The 18,633-nt window shown below is 41.9% G+C and overlaps 1 pseudogene; it reads right to left on the bottom strand.

The window, feature by feature from the left end:
* Positions 1-1,199: 1,199 nt before the first annotated feature.
* On the bottom strand, positions 1,200-10,163 carry LOC118395215 (hypoxanthine-guanine phosphoribosyltransferase-like; annotated as a pseudogene).
* Between the last annotated feature and the right edge of the window lie 8,470 nt (positions 10,164-18,633).

The raw sequence follows: 18,633 nt of genomic DNA, 5'->3' as shown, positions 1-18,633 counted from the left end.
GACCACCCATTTTTTTAATAAAAATTAAGTCGTTTGGGATAAAAGTGCCTGCTAAATGGCATATAGATGTATGTGTTTGTATACAGTAAATTACAGAGCTGGTTATCTAATGTCTCATAACCTGTTCTATATCATGGATGATTTTAAGTTGAGTAAATCCTGAAAATCAGATGAACAATGGCAGTGAAGCACATCTCCTCCCAAAACAGTGCAATTCCCTTTTATTAGAAAAGCAGAATTTGTTTCAATTCAATGGGCAATAGAAATATGAATTCACTGGGGAGCCAGGCCCACAAAAGGGCTTTATTACAGACAGAAATACTCCTCGGGCTGGGGTGGTTACATGTGGTCTGTGATTGTGAGGTCGCTTTGGACATATTGCCAAATTCTCTAAAACGATGTTGGAGGCAGCTTATGGTACATAAATTAACATTACATTCTCTGGCAACAGCTCTGGTGGATATTCCTGCAGTCAGTGTGCCAACTGCACGCTCCTTCAAAACTTGAGGCATCTGTGGCATTGTGTTGTGTGACAAAACTGCACATTTTAGAGTGGTCTTTTATTGTCCCCACCACAAAGTGCACCTGTGTAATGGTAATGCTGTTAAATCAGTTTCTTGATATGCCACACCTGTCAGGTGAATGGATTATCTTGGCAAAGGAGAAATGCTCACTAACAGGGATATAAACACATTTGTGCAAAAATATTTGATAGAAATAAGCTTTTGTATGGAACATTTCTAGGATTTTTTATTTCAGCTCATGTAACATGGAACCAACACTACATGTTGCATTTATATTTTTGTTCAGTGTACATCGTTTTTGATCACTTTCAAAATAAATGTACTTACTTGAATAGGTTCTCCCACTTCCTCTGTTTTCTGGGTCCAACTAAATAATGGTCAATCTTCCCAAAGTTCCCGGTGGCAGCAAAACGCAACCAGCTGTGTGGACGATTGGAGGGCAGTTTTGTCTTCCAACATGGCGCCTGGTGCAGTTGCTAGGTGATTTGTGATGCAACTGCAAGCCCTCTTTACAGGTAACTGCCGAAATAAAGGAAACATGGGTCTCAAAGGAGAATAAGGGTGTGTGTGCATGTCTCAGTCACCAGATCTCAACCCAAATTATGGAATTTCTCATGGAAGAATGACATTGCATCCCTCCAATAGAGTTCAAGACACTTGTAGAATCTGCTACATTCAATCTGGGAGACAACCTGAACCGTTTGGCACTCTCTTCACCAGCAAACTCAAAAAGAAAAACAGGAGGCACACTCAACACAAGCATATTATTGAAACATCTTCAATATTTCAACATGTAGTACACTGAAACTAAGCCCCTTTCTTCCTTCCTTTCTGTCTAGACTGTAAACAGGAAATTGAGTGATTTGGCGTGGGTCACCTGGTATGTTATGGTGTTAGTGTTTCTATGCCAGGACTCACCCTGCTGCCTTGATCCTCTTGGGCCTAAAGGCCTCCACCTGTTTAAGGAGAGTCTTCATTGTCTTGCCTGTGTCTACAATGGCCTGCATGGGACAAAAAAAACACAGAAGAACTTTAGCAGCATGACTTTGATACTGGCTGTCAACACTCAAAGTCAAAAATACACCAAGCTGAGAGCTCACTGGTATCTCACACGAACAAAACAAATAAGAGTGCTCTAAAAAATAAATACTATGTGTGTGAGCATGCGCACAAGAGAGTGTGTGTTTGTGTGTGTAGCCCCAGTTGCACTGAGCAGTCTGAACCCACAGTTAAAAAGGGGACAACCAAAGTGTGACCCAGGGTAACACAGAAACCCATCTGACCCTGAACACCACTAGTGACACAGGTCAAATCAAATCAAATGTATTTACAGCATATAGCTATTCTTACATCAGCTGATACCTCAAAGTGCTGTACAGAAACCCAGCCTAAAACCCCAAACCCCAGGTGGTTTAAGTCATCCAGCTTGCGATGAAGGGGAAGCTGCATTGTGTGGCTCTATTGTGTGGCCCCTCTATTCATAACACATGTGTGTGTGTGTGTGTGTGTGTGTGTGTGTGTGTGTGTGTGTGTGTGTGTGTGTGTGTGTGTGTGTGTGTGTGTGTGTGTGTGTGTGTGTGTGTGTGTGTGTGTGTGTGTGTGTTCATGTGTGTTGGGGGGTTGATTGTGAGGAGCATGACATTGAACACATTTCCATGTCATCCATCAATGCAACAAATGCAATGGCATCCATTCTTGTCCTACAATCATTTATGGCATTCGATGACATAGGCCAACTAGTTCATGACACATTAGGTGCATTATTAGATGACGGCGAGACTAGAAATGAGAGGGTGTATGTCCTTTTAATATGGAAACCTATTCTATGATACAAAGAACAGAACTGCACAGGACTTAAAGAGGCTCATATAATAACTTCCAATAACTGCTTCAGTATCTTCCACTATTAGAAGTGCCATTTGCTTTGATTCTGTACATTTTGTAACAGTATTTTGGCATTTTATTAATGTTTCTGTATAGACTACTAATGGACACAGCTGTATTCATATGCTTGTTCTAATGATGTCTGCTTATGGTATGCACTGACTGTTTTCATTCGTTTCAAAGAGAATCTTTCCCAATGTAGAGGTCCCCATAATAGGCACACAATTACTGTGCTAAGAGGAACATTTCTGAATCAATTCTGAGAAGGGACAATCAAGCTTCCCTAATGGACAGACTCAGACAATCAATTAAAAAGTTGTGACTGTCCAATTCAGGGTTGAATTCATTAGGACACACCATAGAAAAATGTTTTGCATTGGTAAACGAATAAGGAGCATTTATTATTGGATAAGTTTGTGTAGTCCTTCTTTGTTTCAGTCTGTTTTGTTCTGTTTGGTGCCTAATGAATATGACCCTGGTCTGGTAGAACTCACACCTACATACAGAGAATGAGAGCTATGAGGCAATGTCCTCCACTCCCCATGACTTTGATAAACATCTGGAGAAAGTTATGGAGTATTTGATGGATGTACTCCGAGACTCCAGTAGAGGAGAGGAAGGAAATAAGCATGTTGACTCAACTCCACGATTAGGATATTATTTTTTGTAAGAGAGAACAGAGAAAGGAAGCAGTTATGCATGGTTAGGAATAGTAAAGATGTATCTGCAATCTACCACATTGCTGGAAAGGAGACTGAATCAGGTTTTCCTCTAGAACTTGCCTGTGCTTAGCTCCATACCTTTTCTTTTTTATGCTGAAAAAAAATGCCCTAAACTATTAGAAACAGTGGCGATTTTAGCATGTACGTTTTGGTGAGAATTTTTTTTTTAGATGCATGCAAGCAAAGCCCCTACACAACACAACACAACACTAAACAATACATCAATTGGACTATAATGGTGACAAACGATGCCCACAAACTAGAGCCTACATAAAGCTGTCCCAACAGCAGAGTCCCAACAGCGGTCCCGACACCTTACCACTGTTACACCTGGCTATCAGCGGAGCCTTGTCTGGAAGCGAAACAGTTCATTCAGACTCATTTACTGCTTTTAAAAAAACAGAGCTGATACGGCTGACTTGCTTAAACAAATGTGGCAATTGAGATGTACAAAATATGGCATAAGGGGACGACGAGCGTATAAGAGGCAATCCATAATTTTATATTAAGATATTAATGAGCGAGCTATGATGGACGTCAATATAACTATTTGTTCTGCACTTTTGAAATATACAGTGACAGAATTCAGAACATGGGCCATTCTTACATTATTCTCCCTGTACACCAAGTCAGAACCGTAGGATAAATAAATAAATAAAGGGGGCATATAAGCAGACAACGAAAGCTCTTAGACTATTCGATGAGGACATTGCACCACCAAGTCAGATGAATAGGCTAAATTATGAGGGGAAAACGTACCAAATTATTAGGGTGAGGCACATGGGCTACAAACAGTTTACTGCACACCATATACTTGGTTTTACTTTCTTAGCTACAGTATACACATCTCCCTGGCATATCAAATAATTTATGCAGCAGCATACAATACATTTTTGGACTTTGGACTCACCTTGTTGTGCTGTGCTCACTTGAACAGGAAGGTGGCGAGGTGGTCTTTCGTGGGCAAATTTTGTCTTCAAACTTTGTCTTCAAAGTCTGTCATTCTCTGGATTTATGGTGCTTTTAAGACAACTGGGGGAAAAACAAGGTCAATTCATCTTTAGGTCGGAGCTCTAGAAAGAGGTTTCAACTTGGAATTCCGAGTTGGATGACCGTTCAAAACATACTTTCCCAGTCAGAGCTAGTTTTTTTCATAGTTCCCAGTTGTCTTGAACTCACTGAGATTGAGATTTCCCAGTTCCGACTTTCCAGTTGTTTTGAAAGCGGCAGAAGTCATGCTGAATTGACAGAATGGCCAATGTTAAATGCTTATCCCTTTAAGATAGAAAAAGAGATTCTTAAACACAGACTTGGACCACACATCCACTCCATTGAATAGTAGGCTAGTGATTGCTTTGTGATGCTTGTAGTTAGCCACTGATTCCTTCCAAACTACTCATTATTGAATTTGCCATTTCCAACTTGTTGTGTGATGTTTATGTCCAATGGCTGATGAGCACCGATATGTTTTTTTCTATAATTTCTCTTCACATGACAAGGATTGAAAAGGATTTGCCAATAGATTGTCGACTTGATTCATGATTATCAATGCTAGCTTGCTAGCTAAAATTTTGAAAGTGTGTCCAATCAAAGCTACTGTAGATATAACGTGATTGACGTCATTTCATCTGTGGCCAATGACCTTGGGTCTTTTTGGATGGGCACTTTGAATATAACTCTTTGGCATCGACCAAGGGGCTTCAATTTTTGAGCTCTCCCCGTAGATTTTGTGGTGACGTAGTGTCCCCATGAGTGACAGAACACTGAGCCAATCATGGCGCAACTAGAGAACATTACCAACCCCTACGTTACGTATTTTCTGCTGGCTGCCTCAGCACCACAGAAAGCACTGAGCTTGGCTGAAACATCTGCATTTTGGAACTACCTCACTCTAGAAAGCAAAAAAGAGATATTTGTTAGCAGCTTTATTAACTCAATATATATATATATATATTTTTTACATTGTTTGCAAACTGATATGTGACATGTATTAATGCCAAAATAACATGCAAAACAGTCAGAAAAATAAATAATTCTTATTTATTTAAAAAAGCTAAACAGTTGGGACTCAAAACATGTGGGGCTCTACTTTACCTGCCCTGAATGACGGGTCACCACTGATTATAAACATACCCATAACATGATGCAGCCACCACTATGCTTGAAAATATGGAGAGTGGTACTCAGTAATGTGTTCTATTGGATTTGCCCCAAACATAACACTTTATATTCAGGACAAAAGTTGAATTGCTTTGCAAATTTCTTTTGGCAGCATTACTTTACTGCCTTGTTTGCAAACAGGATGCTTGTTTTGGATAAAAAATAATTCTTGTAAATGCTTTTTTACACCTGAACTTCTCCAGGTGTAACGATCGTTATAATAAGTGGACCAAAGCACAGCGTCATCTGGGTTCCACATATTTTAATTTCTTAGTGAAACTCACAGCATAACAATAAAGAGAAACAAACAAACAAACGAACGTACGTACGTACAGCCTTGTAGGGCTCAAAAGCAACAATACAAAAACAGGATCCCACAAACAACAGGTGGGAAAAGGCTGCCTAAATATGATCCCCAATCAGAGACAACGATAGACAGCTGCCTCTGATTGGGAACCATACCAGGCCAACATAGAAATACAAAAACTCGACTACACATAGAAATAATAAACTAAAACACCCCCCAGTCATGCCCTGACCTACTCCACCATTTCTATGGTCAGGACGTAACACTAGGCTTTGGGGTTTTGTTGATGGTGGTGGAAAAGCTGTCTCAGGCGCTACTTCAAAATCTCCCGTAAGTGTTCAATTGGGTTGAGATCTGGTGACAGATGGCCATGGAATATGGTCTACACCATTTTCATGCTCATCAAACCATTCAGTATCCACTCGTGCCCTGTGGATGCGAGCATTGTCATCCTATGGGGCATAGCCATGGTAGCCAAAGTAAGGCCTGCCCAGAATTTTTATACATGACTCTAAGCATGATGGAATGTTAGTTGCTTAATTAACTCAGGAACCACGCCTATCTCTCATTTACTCAAGTGTTTCCATTATTTTGGCAGTTACCTGTAATTATGCACATCATATATTGAGTGTCAGAAAAATATCAATGTTAAAACAATGTTACACAAACACATTTCGGACAATGGTAAGCATTAAAAAAAAGTACATGCCTATGCCCACACAAAGGCACTATGAAGTCTAACATGGCATGGGACATATATGGATTTAGAGGTAGAATACTCAATAAGTGTTCCTAGACAAAGTGATCCGTTATGAAAAAGTTTTGTTTTCTTCTAGTTGCAGAGGAACGGAACATTCCTGATATTGCAAAAAGTCTATCAGAGGCATGCCTCCCACTGTTGACCTATTGCCCTATGCAGGCAGGGACAGCCAGCCAATACCAGACATCACATGTTGCAGAAGAAATAAGGTGGCCAATCATATTGGACAAAACAAGGGCTTTCTACTCAGTCGTCCAGGGGCATGATCCAACTCTTCCTGATTATTAATGCTAGCGGTGTGTGACTTATTACTTTATATTGGTGATTACACAAGGCATGTCTAAATAATGCCTTGCTTATCTGACTAGAAAGGCTGTGTCTTCTCTCTCTCTCTGTGGCTCTCTGTCCGCTTGCATTGTCTGCAATTTAGCATGGATGTGTATTTGAGGAACTTTTGACGCAAATATGAACTAAGGTATTCTCAAGACTCAAGAGAAGACAATAGACATCCCAATCCTAAACATCCTGCCTGAAAACAAACATATCTACGTACAGTGGTAGCGCTGTACTGTACTTTAATTTCATGTGAAGAATGCAGTCAAGCAGAAATTAAGCCATGCTGAGTTGATGCTTTGTCTGTCTTTCTGGGGCTCAGTCGTTCCATTAACTTCTTCAAGAAAGTAAACAATTACTAATCTTAATCCTCAATCCAGATTCCAGACAGTGTAAACTATATGGGTAGAAACTGGAATCTCTCGCTAGTATCTACAATACATCAGTGGTAGATATTGTGTCAACTTTCCCTAGGCCTCAAATACTTAACAATCGACAGTTTTACTCTATGTACAATAGTCAGTACCTGTCTCAAAGAAACAATAAACCACATAGTAACTGTAAATGACTTCACACACAGTCCTAGCATAATCTGTGTATAAAAGCAACATAGAAATTAGTTAAACTCACCATCCCATAACTCATCAGTGGTTCAGCATTTTCTTATACACTAAATATCTGAGCCACGCCTCTCTAAAGGCTGTGTCAGTGTGTGTGTCTGATTTATGTCAGCAGCGTCTCCCTCGCTGACCTATGATCCCATTAATGGCTGGACAGACAGACAGACAGACAGACAGACAGACAGACAGACAGACAGACAGACAGACAGACAGACACTGCAGAATAGTGACAAACTAAGCCAATGTCTTGTTCTCCCAAGACAATGAGCAATGATGCTATGTTTCTAGTATGACATCAGCAGCTATTTAAGCAAACAAACTTTGTATGTCGCACATATAATATACAGTGTATACTTTAATGGGTGGAAGGAGAATTGGTAGCAGCAGTTTGCCAGAAATAGTGATAAATTCTAGTCCTGACAGAAGAGGAAAGATGTGGTCATAGCTTTGTCACATGTCCAGGTTGTGGATGAAATCTAATCAAGGCCATAACTAACCACGGTCTTTGAGTTCAGCTACAAAATTTGGGGAGGCTGAATGTGGGGAAGACTGCCACCTTTTGGTTGTTTAGAGATACTGCCCAACTCTTTCTCAGTTCAGAATAACAACAACTACTACGAAGAAGCACCACGATCATATCAACTGCATTCAAGACACATCATTTACTTTTAAGTGAGAACAGGTCATAGAACCGGTCATAGTAGGGTGCTGCAGCAAGTAAAGTAAATAAGTAAAAAACAACATATATATTCATTTAAACAAATCATTTTAATAAATCAATACAAATGATTTGCCAAGTCAGTGAACTATGCCTTTATTACTCCTGTACTAGTGTAGAAAAACTCTCGTCAGCAGCCCCCCCCCCCCCTCCCCCAGACCCCCCGCCACCCCATTGACAGCACCCCAACCCAAAACATCTTCAGTATGTGGATTTGTAAGGCTCATAACTATATCTGCTCACAGCTTGTCTGGTATGTGTTATATTTCCTGTGTACAGCAGTGCTACTCACCTTTCCCGTCAGGAAAGAGAGGTCTTCTGCTCCAGTGATTTGGAGATCCTCTGTTGACTGGTCATTCTACAAGAAAGGGAAAGAAAAACAAACAATCATTTGAATTCATTTGGATTTGGTCAAGTGTGGTGTAAGAGCTCACAGTAATACAACATTAATTACAATAATATTATGGATATATATATTTTTTAAACTGATAGAACATCAAGTGTGTACAACAGCCCTGTAGGCCTAAATGCTTTATACTGTATATGCCAGCTGGAAATGACTACAGGCATGTCCAGGCACACATAGACCAGAGAAAGAAACACTACAATCTCAAACCATGACACTTTTATCTGGGAGTCTTATGACTGAATGGATCATGAAGGCGTATTTTCTACATCGTGAAGCTTCCTGTCCACTTGTCCAGCATCAAATAAGAACAAGTTGGTTATTTAAGTCCTTACCACATTGAGGCGGATGAAGTTGACACTAATGGGCAGTGTGGGCAGTGTGGGCAGTGTGGGCAGTGTGAGCAGTGTGAGCAGTGTGGGCAGTGTGGGCAGTGTGGGCAGTGTGAGCAGTGTGGGCAGTGTGGGCAGTGTGAGCAGTGTGGGCAGTGTGGGCAGTGTGGGTAGTGTGAGCAGTGTGGGCAGTGTGGGCAGTGTGAGCAGTGTGGGCAGTGTGGGCAGTGTGGGTAGTGTGAGCAGTGTGGGCAGTGTGAGCAGTGTGGGCAGTGTGGGCAGTGTGAGCAGTGTGGGCAGTGTGGGCAGTGTGGGCAGTGTGAGCAGTGTGGGCAGTGTGAGCAGTGTGGGCAGTGTGAGCAGTGTGGGCAGTGTGAGCAGTGTGGGCAGTGTGGGCAGTGTGGGCAGTGTGAGCAGTGTGGGCAGTGTGGGCAGTGTGGGCAGTGTGAGCAGTGTGGGCAGTGTGGGTAGTGTGAGCAGTGTGGGCAGTGTGGGCAGTGTGAGCAGTGTGGGCAGTGTGGGCAGTGTGGGCAGTGTGAGCAGTGTGGGCAGTGTGAGCAGTGTGGGCAGTGTGGGCAGTGTGGGCAGTGTGAGCAGTGTGGGCAGTGTGGGCAGTGTGAGTAGTGTGGGCAGTGTGAGCAGTGTGGGCAGTGTGGGCAGTGTGGGCAGTGTGAGCAGTGTGGGCAGTGTGAGCAGTGTGGGCAGTGTGGGTAGTGTGAGCAGTGTGGGCAGTGTGGGCAGTGTGAGCAGTGTGGGCAGTGTGGTGGGAGTTGCAGCTCAGTGCTTTGATACTCTCCACCGGGTTGGCACAGAACTGATACCCGGCTTTCAGCACACATAGCACGACGATGTCATGGTCGCCCAAGTACCCATGATGTTATGGGCAAGACACTCTGTCCTGCAACACAAGTATGTCAAAGATGAGAGGGTGTTACTCAATCCAAGCTCTCTCCAAGATGCCCTCCATCTCTCTATCTGTTTATCTGTCGTTGGGCTATCAGGATTGTATCTTCACACTCACTGATAATATCCTGATAAGAAATTGTCCTTTGTTCTGTTTGACCACTGAGGACTACAGATGTATGACCTTTTAAACCACAAATGCTGCATTGCAGGAAAATTCTCCTGCAACAGGGTGATCAAATTAAGATCCTACATCTGTATGAAGGACTGGGCGACTGAAAGTCTTGTAGATTCCCCATGTCAGTGCTCACATATTTACCAACTAAATTGGTAAATAGGCCTTCTGCATTGATGCTAAATATTTGACCTGTCCATGATGATGCCATATGGGATGAAAACCCCTCTAGATCCCCAGAGTAGGGTTTTGGATAGTTAAACAGCTCTAAACTGTAACCTGGCCAGTTATGATCTTGGAGGGAAAATATAATAGTCATTCAAATATTTGCATGCAGTTTAAAGTGACAAGTGAAGTCCATACCAGGCATCTAACAGGCATGTGTAATAATTATGTAACAAGCAACCAAAGTCATTTTGTTTGTTTGTAGTAGGTTGTTTTTTTGTAGTAGGCACATTTATATGTAACATATTTAACAGTATCCACGTCAAAGTGATCACTAATTCAGGGTACATCCCATAGCCAAGTATGCATTATTTTCCAAACAATGTTATTGTATTTACCACAATTCCTCCACTTTTCTGGAAACCAAATAGGTTTTTATTTTAATTTAATTTGAGCTTTATTTATACAGGTTTTTCTTATTGAGATAACATCTCTTTTCCAAGAGAGAATAGCAACAGGGGGAGCAACATTTCAGACAAAACAACTTACATACACTAACACAACATTAAACAAAACTATTAACACATCTTCAGTACAACAAAAACATGTTACGTTAAAAACACGAAAGTCTTGACTAAAAACAGCTGTCCTAAAGACAATTACACTCATCTATGATATGTACATCGATCAAGTGTTTAAACTCCACCAACAAAACTAGATCATCAAATTTTAAAATGTTCAGGAGACAATTCCAGGACCATGGAGCAAAGTAACTAAAGCTATTTCTACCATGACCTGTTCTAATTCTTGGTACTGTTAGAAGAAAATGAGAATGGGATCGTAATTGATATTTATTTACTGACCTGACTAAAAAAGAACGGAGATAAAATGGCATTTTACCCAATATGGCCTGATAAATCAGTGTATACCAGTGTTTAAGCCTACGCAAGGTCAGAGACGACCAGCCACCAGCGCTGTAGAGATCACAATGATGTGTTAGACGTTTTCAAACAAACAAACAAACAAACAAACATACAGCCTTGTAGGGCTCAAAAGCAACAATACAAAAACAAGATCCCACAAACCACAGGTGGGAAAAGGCTGCCTAAATATGATCCCCAATCAGAGACAACGATAGACAGCTGCCTCTGATTGGGAACCATACCAGGCCAACATAGAAATACAAAAACTAGACTACACATAGAAATAATAAACTAGAACACACCCCCAGTCACGCCCTGACCTACTCCACCATAGAAAATAAAGGCTTTCTATGGTCAGGACGTGACAGATGTATCAATAATCCATCCAATTGCTAGTATTTCAATCTTCAAGATCCCTATAAACACCCAGAGCAATATTATTGGTGTCTTTTTTTAGGCCCTAACTCTGCCATGATTTGTTGGGCAAAGCCTATGGGCAAATGAATCTAGTTTTTGTAGGGTTTTGGATAAACACCAAAAATATGGTCCTTGTCTGGAGTCTGGAGATTTTATACATTTTGTTTTATGAGACATTCTTCATCAGCTAATGTCACTTTTAAACATTTTTATTTGAAGCATTGATGTCATAAAACATGCACATAAAGCACACAAAGGCTTCATAATTCATAAAGGTCATGTTAAGTGACTGCCTGTGTCAGACCTCATTTTCAGTATTTTTCCCCAAAACCCTATTCTTTCTCCATTCATTTTCCCTATAGGAATGGCTGAACGAACCAATGGTAACTCATTTCCTGTTTTTAGGATTACAAACTGGCGTGCTCTGTACTGAGGGAAATGGATTAACATTGCCATCTTGCGGTATGAAAACAAACTTGCACAGAGCCCCTCATGTAGTGGTGAATGTACACCCATTCACCACAAGAGGGAACTCTGCTAGATAGATAATAAAGGGCCACACACACACACACACACACACACACACACAATTTTATCCGTCTTTGTGATTACTCTAATGAGCCAAATTCTAAGATTCCAAGGCCCCTCTCCCCTCCCATGAAACCGTACGGGATCCTTTTTGTTCATTTTGTGTAGCAGCAGGAGATCCGTTATGGAATAGCTCTGTCGCTCCACATTAGTGGTGTCTGCTGGGAGTTGTTTAGGAGGGTTGGACAAGGTGTCTGGGCCACCCTCCTGCGCCGTGCAGCGCGGAGTGGGCCCATCCACATCCACGGCAGCTGTAATTATTAAACAGGGGTGTAATAACAGCTGGAGAGACAGATGTCAACAGAGAGAAACATTTGATTTCTATCAGACAGTTTAGTGTGTCACCTCTAAAGAATGGAGTAATTTAACACTAATCTAATATGGTGTTGCAGCCAGGGTGCCTGAAAATGATTTAAATGACTCAAAGCTTGTAGTCTGTATGAGTTCACTTTTTCTACTTCACAAACAACATAACACAAAAACACCAAAACAAAATGCCCACTATACAAAACTTTATCTTCAAAGTTCTGTCAAATGTCTCAGATTTTTATTTAACTTATAATAATAACATAAAGTGCCTTCAGAAATGATTCAGACCCCTTGACTTTTTCCACATTGTTGTGTTACAGTCTGAATTGAAAATGTATTTTGCGTCACTGACCTACACATAGTACCCTATAATGTCAAAGTGGAAATATGTTTTCAGACATTTTTACAAATTAATCAAAAAATGAAAAGCTGAAATGTCTTGAGTCAATAAGTATTTACCCCTATCGAGTGTGAATACTTACTTACAAAAATATATTTCTGTATTTCCTTTTCAATACATTTGCAAACATTTCTAAAAACATGTTTGCACTTTGTCATGGGTATTGTGTGTAGATGGGTGAGAAAAAACTTCTGAATTCAGGCTGTAACACAACAAAATGTGGAATAAGTCAAGGGGTATGAATACTTTCTGAAGGCACTGCATCTAAAGGGATGTAACGAGACAGCTCAGTCCTCCAGTTTGTTATGGTATGATGCTTTCCAATTCATGGCTACACATTTTCCTGCCGAAATTAAGCCCAGATTACAAAACTTTCTCTGATATTGATCACCAATATTTACACTTCCCAACAGATATAATAGTGGAGATGGATGAATCCAAACTCCTAGACACAATGAAATGATAGTGCATAGGTTACATTATCCCAAAATGGTGTCAGTTTGTCACAGGACAACAGCATATGTAATAGGTTCCTTTGTACTTTTGCATCTCCAACAGAGATGCTACATTTCTGGGTGTGTTACATGTATTCTGGCAGGCGTGTAGTAAGACCTATGAATTATCTTAAATTGCAGTAGTTTATGTCTTAGGTTGTAGGAGCATGTGTTAGCATTTTCACATACAGTGCCTTGCGAAAGTATTCGGCCCCCTTGAACTTTGCGACCTTTTGCCACATTTCAGGCTTCAAACATAAAGATATAAAACTTTATTTTTTTGTGAAGAATCAACAACAAGTGGGACACCATCATGAAGTAGAACAACATTTATTGGATATTTCAAACTTTTTTAACAAATCAAAAACTGAAAAATTGGGCGTGCAAAATTATTCAGCCCCTTTACTTTCAGTGCAGCAAACTCTCTCCAGAAGTTCAGTGAGGATCTCTGAATGATCCAATGTTGACCTAAATGACTAATGATGATAAATACAATCCACCTGTGTGTAATCAAGTCTCCGTATAAATGCACCTGCACTGTGATAGTCTCAGAGGTCCGTTAAAAGTGTGTTCACCTGATTTAGAATTCCTCACAATCAAATGTAGACCGCATTACCTACCAAGAGAATTCTCTTCGATTATAATCACAGCCGTATATATCCCCCCCCAAGCAGACACATCGATAGCTCTGAACGAACTTTATTTAACTCTTTGCAAACTGGAAACCATTTATCCGGAGGCTGCATTCATTGTTGCTGGGGATTTTAACAAGGCTAATCTGAAAACAAGACTCCCTAAATTTTATCAGCATATCGATTGCGCAACCAGGGGTGGAAAAACCTTGGATCATTGTTACACTAACTTCCGCGACGCATATAAGGCCCTGCCCCGCCCCCCTTTTGGAAAAGCTGACCACGACTCCATTTTGTTGATCCCTGCCTACAGACAGAAACTCAAACAAGAGGCTCCCATGCTGAGGTCTGTCCAACGCTGGTCCGACCAAGCTGACTCCACACTCCAAGACTGCTTCCATCACCTGGACTGGGATATGTTTCGTATTGCGTCAGTTAACAATATTGACGAATACGCTGATTCGGTGTGCGAGTTCATTAGAACGTGCGTTGAAGAGGTCGTTCCCATAGCAACGATTAAAACATTTCCTAACCAGAAACCGTGTATTGATGGTAGCATTCGCGTGAAACTGAAAGCGCGAACCACTGCTTTTAATCAGGGCAAGGTGTCTGGTAACATGACCGAATACAAACAGTGCAGCTATTCCCTCCGCAAGGCTATCAAACAAGCTAAGCGTCAGTACAGAGACAAAGAAGAATCTCAATTCAACGGCTCAGACACAAGAGGCATGTGGCAGGGTCTACAGTCAATCACGGACTACAGGAAGAAATCCAGCCCCGTCACGGACCAGGATGTCTTGCTCCCAGGCAGACTAAATAACTTTTTTACCCGCTTCGAGGATAATACAGTGCCACTGACACGGCCTGCAACGGAAACGTGCGGAAGACATTTAAACGTGTTAACCCTCGCAAGGCTGCAGGCCCAGACGGCATCCCCAGCCGCGCCCTCAGATCATGCGCAGACCAGCTGGCCGGTGTGTTTACGGACATATTCAATCAATCCCCATACCAGTCTGCTGTTCCCACATGCTTCAAGAGGGCCACCATTGTTCCTGTTCCCAAGAAAGCTAAGGTAACTGAGCTAAACGACTACCGCCCCGTAGCACTCACTTCCGTCATCATGAAGTGCTTTGAGAGACTAGTCAAGGACCATATCACCTCCACCCTACTTGACACCCTAGACCCACTCCAATTTGCTTACCGCCCAAATAGGTCCACAGACGATGCAATCTCAACCAGACTGCACACTGCCCTAACCCATCTGGACAAGAGGAATACCTATGTGAGAATGCTGTTCATCGACTACAGCTCGGCATTCAACACCATAGTACCCTCCAAGCTCGTCATCAAGCTCGAGACCCTGGGTCTCGACCCCGCCCTGTGCAACTGGATACTGGACTTCCTGACGGGCCGCCCCCAGGTGGTGAGGGTATGCAACAACATCTCCTCCCCGCTGATCCTCAACACTGGGGCCCCACAAGGGTGCGTTCTGAGCCCTCTCCTGTACTCCCTGTTCACCCACGACTGCGTGGCCACGCACGCCTCCAACTCAATCATCAAGTTTGCGGACGACACAACAGTGGTAGGCTTGATTACCAACAACGACGAGACGGCCTACAGGGAGGAGGTGAGTGCCCTCGGAGTGTGGTGTCAGGAAAATAACCTCACAGTCAACGTCAACAAAACTAAGGAGACGATTGTGGACTTCAGGAAACAGCAGAGGGAACACCTCCCTATCCACATCGATGGAACAGTAGTGGAGAGGGTAGCAAGTTTTAAGTTCCTCGGCATACACATCACAGACAAACTGAATTGGTCCACCCACACAGACAGCATCGTGAAGAAGGCGCAGCAGCGCCTCTTCAACCTCAGGAGGCTGAAGAAATTTGGCTTGTCACCAAAAGCACTCACAAACTTCTACAGATGCACAATCGAGAGCATCCTGGCGGGCTGTATCACCGCCTGGTACGGCAACTGCTCCGCCCTCAACCGTAAGGCTCTCCAGAGGGTAGTGAGGTCTGCACAACGCATCACCGGGGGCAAACTACCTGCCCTCCAGGACACCTACACCACCCGATGTTACAGGAAGGCCATAAAGATCATCAAGGACAACAACCACCCGAGCCACTGCCTGTTCACCCCGCTATCATCCAGAAGGCGAGGTCAGTACAGGTGCATCAAAGCTGGGACCGAGATACTGAAAAACAGCTTCTATCTCAAGGCCATCAGACTGTTAAACAGCCACCACTAACATTGAGTGGCTGCTGCCAACACACTGACACTGACTCAACTCCAGCCACTTTAATAATGGGAATTGATGGGAAATGATGTAAATATATCACTAGCCACGTTAAACAATGCTACCTTATATAATGTTACTTACCCTACATTATTCATCTCATATGCATACGTATATACTGTACTCTATATCATCGACTGCATCCTTATGTAATACATGTATCACTAGCCACTTTAACTATGCCACTTTGTTTACATACTCATCTCATATGTATATACTGTACTCGACACCATCTACTGTATCTTGCCTATGCTGCTCTGTACCATCACTCATTCATATATCCTTATGTACATATTCTTTATCCCCTTACACTGTGTATAAGACAGTCGTTTTGGAATTGTTAGTTAGATTACTTGTTGGTTATTACTGCATTGTCGGAACTAGAAGCACAAGCATTTCACTACACTCGCATTAACATCTGCTAACCATGTGTATGTGACAAATAATATTTGATTTGATTTGATTTGAAGAACAAGGAACACACCAGGCAGGTCCGAGATACTGTTGTGAAGAAGTTTAAAGCCGGATTTGGATACAAAAAGATTTCCCAAGCTTTAAACATCCAAAAGAGCACTGTGCAAGCGATAATATTGAAATGGAAGGAGTATCAGACCACTGCAAATCTACCAAGACCTGGCCGTCCCTCTAAACTTTCAGCTCATACAAGGAGAAGACTGATCAGAGATGCAGCCAAGAGGCCCATGATCACTCTGGATGAACTGCAGAGATCTACAGCTGAGGTGGGAGACTCTGTCCATAGGACAACAATCAGTCGTATATTGCACAAATCTGGCCTTTATGGAAGAGTGGCAAAAAGAAAGCCATTTCTTAAAGATATCCATAAAAAGTGTTGTTTAAAGTTTGCCACAAGCCACCTGGGAGACACACCAAACATGTGGAAGAAGGTGCTCTGGTCAGATGAAACCAAAATTGAACTTTTTGGCAACAATGCAAAACGTTATGTTTGGCGTAAAAGCAACACAGCTCATCACCCTGAACACACCATCCCCACTGTCAAACATGGTGGTGGCAGCATCATGGTTTGGGCCTGCTTTTCTTCAGCAGGGACAGGGAAGATGGTTAAAATTTATTTGAAGATGGATGGAGCCAAATACAGGACCATTCTGGAAGAAAACCTGATGGAGTCTGCAAAAGACCTTAGACTGGGACGTAGATTTGTCTTCCAACAAGACAATGATCCAAATCATAAAGCAAAATCTACAATGGAATGGTTCAAAAATAAACATATCCAGGTGTTAGAATGGCCAAGTCAAAGTCCAGACCTGAATCCAATCGAGAATCTGTGGAAAGAACTGAAAACTGCTGTTCACAAATGCTCTCCATCCAACCTCACTGAGCTCGAGCTGTTTTGCAAGGAGGAATGGGAAAAAAATTCAGTCTCTCGATGTGCAAAACTGATAGAGACATACCCCAAGCGACTTACAGCTGTAATCGCAGAAAAAGGTGGCGCTACAAAGTATTAACTTAAGGGGGCTGAATAATTTTGTACGCCCAATTTTTCAGTTTTTGATTTGTTAAAAAAGTTTGAAATATCCAATAAATGTCGTTCTACTTCATGATTGTGTCCCACTTGTTGTTGATTCTTCACAAAAAAATACAGTTTTATATCTTTATGTTTGAAGCCTGAAATGTGGCAAAAGGTCGCAAAGTTCAAGGGGGCCGAATACTTTCGCAAGGCACTGTATCTGTGACCAATGGTTCTCCTCAATTTCTTCCTTTAGATCGGTTTCCCATTTTGTCCTTAAAGGTTCTGAAACATCAGGTAGAGTTTCAATCAACCACTGATATAACTTGGCTGTCACAACTTCCGCCGAAGTTGGTCCCTCTCCTTGTTCGGGTGGCGTTCGGCGGTAGACATCACCGACCTTCTAGCCATCACTGATCCATTTGTTCATTCTCCATTGGTTTTGTCTGGTCTTCCATCACACCTGGTTCCAATCCCATCAATTACATGTTGTGTATTTAACCCTCTGTTTCCCCTCATGTCCTTGTCGGTGATTGTTTATTGTAAGTGTATGTGTACGTCTATACTGGTGTGTGTCGGGTTATGTTACCCATTGATTTGTACTGGTATGTTTTCTGGTGGGTTTTTGTAAATAAACTGTGCCGTTGGAAACAGTTATTTCTCTCCTGCGCCTGACTTCTCTGCCACCAGTTAAACACCCCTTACATTGGCAATCAACTTCTTTAGCGTAGCAGCATCTTTCAGTATTGTCTCTATGCTAGATGCATTAGGTTAATCCAGATTCTGCTGAAGGCGATTTAATTGAATAAAATGAGTTGAAAGAACTTAAAGAAATCGGCCTTGGATAATCCAAATCTTTCTTGTAATTGATTGAATGACAGTAGAGATCCATTATAGTACACATGTTTCAAATTCATGTTGCTACTTTGGAACCAGGACTTGAAACATTGGAGGTCAAGTGGGATTATTCCAAACAGGGGTGCGTGATGATCCATCTCATGAATTGATGAACAAATGGAATTGAGAATCATTGGATTGTCTGTTTTTTTCTTCAATGCCTTGGACCCGAAGTAGTG

This window comes from Oncorhynchus keta, chromosome 15, assembly GCF_023373465.1.
Source record: "Oncorhynchus keta strain PuntledgeMale-10-30-2019 chromosome 15, Oket_V2, whole genome shotgun sequence".
Lineage (NCBI taxonomy): Eukaryota > Metazoa > Chordata > Actinopteri > Salmoniformes > Salmonidae > Oncorhynchus > Oncorhynchus keta.
Note: the sequence above shows the minus strand (reverse complement) of the source record. Positions and strands in the feature narration are given on the sequence as shown.